Genomic DNA, 7,708 nt, shown 5'->3' with positions numbered 1-7,708 from the left:
ATTCAGCTTGTTTTGTCTCCTATTTTAATAATGATGTGATAGATTCTGCAGTTACTAATAATAAGAAAATGGAGCAATAAGCTTTGCAATCTACGTATGCCATAGGCCCTGTTATTCCACATATATATAGGTACAGTACTGCTGCTCCTTTCCTACAAATATCCTGCCTACACATGAAAATGAAAAAATTGTGGTACCCCTTAAAGAAATGTGAGCAAAGGGACATGTTAAATCAAGGTGTGCCCACTAATGTGTCACAATCACAATCTTGTAATCAGTCAGTTGCCTGTATATAGGGCTACAGCTACTCACTGTGCTACTTGGTATATTATGCTACACATATGCTCCTATTGTATACATATGGGCACAGTGCTAATTACAGTACTACTACTACTACTATCCTACATTTATATGCGCAGCACAGTCATACTGTTCCTAGCCTACATATATGGGCACAGCATGGTGCCAATGTTCCTATCCTACATATATGAGTACAGCACAGTACTAATATTCCTATCTACATATATTGACACATCACAGCACTACTGTTTCTATCCTACATATATGAGCACAGCAATAATGCTTCTATCCAACATATATGGGAACAGCACATTACTACTGTTACTATTCTACATATAAGAACACACAACAGTAAGAATGGTCCTATCCTACATATTTGACACAACACAGTACTAATGCCCCTATCTTACATGTATGGGCACAGTACTAATACTACAACTACTTTCTTAAATATAGCACAGTACTACCACTGCTACTATCCTATATATATGGGCACAGCACGGTACACATGCTCATATCCTACATATATGGACACAGCACAGTACAAATGTTCTTATCATAGATATATGGACACAGCACAATACAAATGCTCATATCCTAGGTATATGGGCAAAGCACAGTACTACTGTTCCTATCCTATATATATGGGGACAGCACAGTACTACTGTTCCTATCCTATATATATATATATATATATATATATATATATATATATATATATATATATATATATGGGCATAGCACAGTACTAATGCTGCTATTATGGAATAATGATAACACAGTTCTAATGCTTTTATCCTACAGATATGAGCACAGCACAAAATTAAAGCTGCCATTCTACAAATATGGCCATAGTACTAATGCTGTGCCAATAGCATTGCTACTATCCTACACATATGTGCCCTGCTCAGTACTATTACTCCTCTTTAAACACACCAGATTGACCCAATTGAAAATGTAGGAATCCATAAAGCTAAACCCCTTTAAGCTTAAAACCTAGAAAAAAGTTGTAAAATTGATGTTACTGATTATATATTGCAATTAAAGGGATTTTCTGTTAAAACTGAAACTGACACAGCACATTTTGACAAAACTACTATCAATTATTCTTGATGCCATGGTGAGCGGAGCAGCCACACAGGACACAGAGGCCTCCATAGAGGTGAATTCCGTTTTTTTATTACAACTTTTTACCTGTCCCCAATTATCTATGGTCATAAAATATTATGCATATGAATTTGCTTCTTCTTACACACTTTTACTCATATTTGTTGCGTTTTCTCCCATAAAAATGAATGAAGTTATACTTAAAAAAAAAGAATGAGAATTACAGCCGCTGTGGATACATTTTGCAGACAACACTGACCCCTAATGTGCAATACTATAAAGCGTTCACAACTCAGAAGATAACAGCTTCTTTTATTCTTTTTTCCTTTTTTATGGTAGATAACAAAATGCATTTAAAAAGAAACATTTGCACTTGTAGCACTTATATAATAGGTGTCTTATCTACAGTTTGTCAACTAGAGCAGAGAAGTCTATAGGGAAAATGGCTGCAAAACCTCAATATTTGGCCGGCTGCATTTTGGAAAAAATATGAAAAATAACAGGTGTCTGTCTTGCATTTCTTAGTACACTAAAGTAACAACTGGCTGTTAAAAATGCTGTAAAACACCTAAACATGTGGGTTATTTTTTACATGTGGCAAAAGTTAGATATTCCAAATATTTATATTGCTTGAGAAAGGGGGTGGATCACCAAAAACGTCCCTACTCCATGCTGCTCTGTGGCGTCTACACACCCCTGCTCCAGATCACAAGCCCTCTCCGTTACATAGGTTGGACAGACCACCTTGCTTGCAATATACAAAGCCTTGCGAAAGTATTCAACCCCCTTGAACTTTTCTACCTTTTGCCACATTTCAGGCTTCAGAAAAAAGATATAAAATTGTAATTTTTTTGATGAAGAATCAATAACAATTGGGACACAATTGTGAAGTGGAACGAAATTTATTGGATATCTTTAACTTTTGTAAAAAAATAATAAACTGAAAAGTGGAACGCACAATATTATTCGGCCCTTTTACTATCAGTGCAGCAAACTCCCTTCAGAAGTTCAGTGAGGATCTCTGAATTATCCATTGTTGTCTCCATATAAATCCACCTGTTCTGTGATAGTCTTGGGGTTCTGCATCATGAAGATCCAGGAACACACCAGGCAGCTCAGTGATACTGTTGTGGAGAAGCCAGATTCGGTTACAAAAACATTTCACAAACTTTAAACATCCCAAGGAGACTGTGCAAGTGTCATCGTGTAATGGAAGCAGCATCAGACCCTGCAGATCTACCAAGACCCAGCCATCCCTCTGAACGTTCATCTCAAACAAGGAGAAAACTTATCAGAGATGCAGCCAAGAGGCCCATGATCCCTCTAGAAGTCTAGATGAACTGCAGAGATCTACAGCTGAGGTGGGAGAGTCTGTCCTTAGGACAACAGTCGTACACTGCACAAATCTGCCCTTTATGGAAGAGGCAAGAAGACACCGGGGATACACCAAACATGTGGAAGAAGGTGCTCTGGTCAGAAGAAACCAAAATCCAACTTTTTGCCCACAATTCCAAATGATATGTTTGGCGTAAAAACCAAGCAAAACAGCTTATCCCATTGAACAGACCATCCCCACTGTCACAAATGGTGGGGGCACCATCTCCACTGTCACACATGATGGTGGCGACATCCCCACTGTCACACATGGTCGGGGGCACCATCCCCACTGTCACACATGGTGGGGGCACCATCCCCACTGTGACACATGGTGGGGGCACCATCCCCACTGTCACACATGGTGGGGGCACCATCCCCACTGTCACACATGGTGAGGGCACCATCCCCACTGTCACACATGGTGGGGGCACCATCCCCACTGTGACACATGGTGGGGGCACCATCCCCACTGTCACACATGGTGGGGGCACCATCCCCACTGTGACACATGGTGGGGGCACCATCCCCACTGTCACACATGGTGGGGGCACCATCCCCACTGTCACACATGGTGGTGGCATCATCCCCACTGTCACACATGGTGGGGGGCACCATCCCCACTGTCACACATGGTGGTGGCACCATCTCCACTGTCACACATGGTGGTGGCGACATCCCCACTGTCACACATGGTGGGGGGCACCATCCCCACTGTCACACATGGTGGGGGCACCATCCCCACTGTCACACATGGTGGTGGCACCATCTCCACTGTCACACATGGTGGTGGCATCATCCCCACTGTCACACATGGTGGTGGCACCATCCCCACTGTCACACATGGTGAGGGCACCATCCCCACTGTCACACATGGTGGTGGCACCATCCCCACTGTCACACATGGTGGTGGCACCATCTCCACTGTCACACATGGTGGTGGCACCATCTCCACTGTCACACATGGTGGTGGCACCATCCCCACTGTCACACATGGTGAGGGCACCATCTCCACTGTCACACATGGTGGTGGCACCATCCCCACTGTCACACATGGTGGTGGCACCATCTCCACTGTCACACATGGTGGTGGCACCATCCCCACTGTCACACATGGTGGTGGCATCATCCCCACTGTCACACATGGTGGTGGCACCATCCCCACTGTCACACATGGTGGTGGCACCATCCCCACTGTCACACATGGTGGTGGCACCATCTCCACTGTCACACATGGTGGTGGCACCATCTCCACTGTCACACATGGTGGTGGCACCATCTCCACTGTCACACATGGTGGTGGCACCATCTCCATTGTCACACATGGTGGTGGCACCATCTCCACTGTCACACATGGTGGGGGCACCATCCCCACTGTCACACATGGTGGTGGCACCATCCCCACTGTCACACATGGTGGGGGGCACCATCCCCTCTGTCACACATGGTGGTGACACCATCTCCACTGTCACACATGGTGGTGGCACCATCTCCACTGTCACACATGGTGGTGGCACCATCTCCACTGTCACACATGGTGGTGGCACCATCTCCACTGTCACACATGGTGGGGGCACCATCTCCACTGTCACACATGGTGGGGGCACCATCCCCACTGTCACACATGGTGGGGGCACCATCCCCACTGTCACACTTGGTGGTGGCACCATCCCCACTGTCACACTTGGTGGTGGCACCATCCCCACTGTCACACTTGGTGGTGGCATCATCCCCACTGTGGTAATGTGCCTGTGTTTCAATGGTTCTGATGCTGATCCCTGTCCACCTGCTGTGATTGAGGTACAGGTACCTGGTCACCTGTGCGAATGTGCTGGCATGCTTTACACCTGCTTTGCTGGCAGGGTGAGGTACCATTTTCTGATGGAGGTCTCAGGGCTCCGGACAACCAGTTGTTTCAGGTTTGGTGGTTGCCGGAAGGACAGTAGACTGGAAATATTTCTTTTAGTCTTGTGTCTTTATGCAGAATCGGTTGGAGTTCCTTAACCCCTTACCGACATGTGACGTAATAGTACGTCACATGTCGGGTCCCGGTGCATGGAGAGGGCTTGCATGCCGAGCCCTCTCCATAGCCGGTAAGTCTTTGCTGCATATTGCAGCAAAGGCTTACCGGTAACACCCGCGATCGGTGCCGGCACCGATCGCGGGTGTTTTCTTGCTTATTGCCGCCATCTTTCCGAGGATCATCGCTCCCCGTGACGTCATCGGGTAGTGGTGATCTGTCACCATGGTAGCGTCGGGTCTCACGAAGACCCGAAGCTACTTCAGGTTAACCCATTCATTACAATGTGCTGTCAGCGCATTGTTAAGTATGAGGAGTAAAATCTCCATATACTGCCATACTGCAGTATGGCAGTATATGATAGGATCGTAAAGACACCCTAGTGTTAAAGCACCCTAGAGAGTCTGAAAAATAGTTAAAATAAAAATAAAGATAAAAAATAATTATAATAAAAAAACCTAAAAATTCAAATCACCCCCCTTTCCCTAGAAATAATATAAATAAACAGTAAAAATCTGAAAATGCCCGATCTATCAAAATATGATTTTTCACTGCGTTTAACGCCGTAACGGAAAATCGCGCCCAAAGTCGAAAATGGCACTTTTTTGCCATTTTTTTCTATAAAAAGTGATCGAAAGGTCGTACAGTCCTAAAAATGATAACATTGTAATGATAACATTGTAAACGTCATCAAAATCCGCAAAAAATAACACCACCCAGAGCTCCATACACCAAAGAATAAAAAAGTTAGAAGATTGCAAAATCCCCCCCACAAAATTTGTACAGGAGGTTTTAATTTTTTTAAATGTATGAAAACATTATAAAACCTATATAAATTTGTTATCCCCGTAATCGTACCGACCCAAAGAATAAAGTAGACAGGTCATTTGGGGAGCACAGTGAAATACGTAAAATCCAAGCCCATAAGAATACGGCACAAATGCGTTATTTTACCAATTTCACTGCATTTGGATTTTTTTTCCCGCTTCCCGGTACATGGCATGGAATATTAAATACCACCATTTTGAAGTGTAATTTGTTATGCAGAAAATAAGCCGTCACACAGCTCTGTACATGGGAAAATAAAAAAGTTTTTTGAATGTGGGGAGTAAAAAATGAAAATGCAAAAACGAAAAAGGGCTGCGTCGGGAAGGAGTTAAATAAACTCAAGACTGTAGGCCCACTTCCAGATACAGGGTACAATTCTGGCCACCATGGATGTGGAATCTCTATACACTAACATCCCCCATAAAGATGGAATAGCAGCATGCAGGGCACACATGGAGAAGCACAACTTACCAACAGAACTGGTCTCAGATCTCATACAATTTGTGCTCACCCACAACTATTTCTCATTTGGGAGGATCTGTACCTACAGTGTATGGGAACATCGATGGGTTCAAGGTGTGCACCACAGTATGCCAATCTATTTATGGCTGAACTGGAAGGTGCTTACTTATCCCCATGCACCACAAAACCCATGACCTATCTCCGTTATATTGATGATATTCTGATCATCTGGACTGCAGGTGAGGAGGCCCTAATTCAATTCCATGAGGGCTACAACAACTTTCACCCCACCATCAGTCTGAAACTCAGCTATTCAGACAAGGAGATACACTTTCTGGATACCACCATACAAATTATAGACTGCCACTTAACCACAACCATATTCCATAAACCAACAGACAGAACGACCTACCTGAGAAATAACAGCTTCCACCCCAAACATACCAGACAATCTATCATATACAGCCAAGCCACACGCTACAACCGTATATGTTCAGACAAGAAAGACCTGGAAAAACACCTCCTGGAGCTCAGGTCTGAATTTCTCCAGTTGGGCTACAGACCAAAAGTGACTGATAACCAAATAGGTAAAGCAGAAGCCATCAACAGAGATGATTTACTCAAATATAAGGACACCCAACAGGAGGCCAGAGTACCCCTAGTAGTCACTTACAGCCCACAACTGGAGATCCTGCGTCACATTGCCAAGGAACTCCAACCGATTCTGCATAAAGATACGAGACTTAAAGAAATATTTCCAGTCCCTCCTCTCCTGTCCTTCCGGCAACCACCAAACCTAAAACAACTGGTTGTCCGGAGTGCCCTGAGACCCCCATCAGAAAATGGTACCTCACCCTGTCTGCAAAGCAGGTGTAAAACGTGCCAGCACATCCGCACAGGTGACCAGGTACCTGTACCCCAATCACAGCAGGTACATCAGATCAAGGGGACCTTTTCCTGCAGGTCCTCCAATGTGGTCTACCTTATTATGTGTCAGCAGTGTCCAACCACAGGCCTTTATGTTGGGGAAACAGGTCAGAGACTCCATCAACGCATGAACTCACACAGAGCTGATATTAAAAATGAAAGAAAAGATCTCCCATTAGCTGCACATTTCTCCAGAGTGACCACATCATGGAAGACTTGCAGATTACTATTTTAATGGGACATTTTAAGACACAGAGGGAAAGGAAAGAATGGGAGTATAAATTAATGCTGAGATTCAACACCTTACAAAGTGGTCTTAACATTCATGCCAGTTTCATGACCTCCTACCTCTGACCTGGATTCCACAAGCAGATAAGAGCCAGGGCTCATGTGTCTCGCCTCACAGGTTTTTATTGCCTGTCGTAAATAAGATGTCCCTGTATTTATCAATCTGTTGTTTTAGAGGGTTTTTTTTAATATCCTTTGATGATCACTGTTTAGTGTGTATAAAATGCTGTGAATTTTCTGTTTCATGCATAACATGTCTGACGAAGAGAACTAGTATTCTCGAAAGCTCACCATCAAATATAATCAGTTAGCCTCAAAAAGGTATCGCCTGATTTCTTCACTCTTCTTCTGCTAAGAGTCTGAGAAAGCTGGTTGGTTATTGCTGTGTTGCTTTAGTTACAT

This window comes from Engystomops pustulosus, chromosome 5, assembly GCF_040894005.1.
Source record: "Engystomops pustulosus chromosome 5, aEngPut4.maternal, whole genome shotgun sequence".
In the NCBI taxonomy this organism is placed as follows: Eukaryota; Metazoa; Chordata; class Amphibia; order Anura; family Leptodactylidae; genus Engystomops; species Engystomops pustulosus.
Note: the sequence above shows the minus strand (reverse complement) of the source record.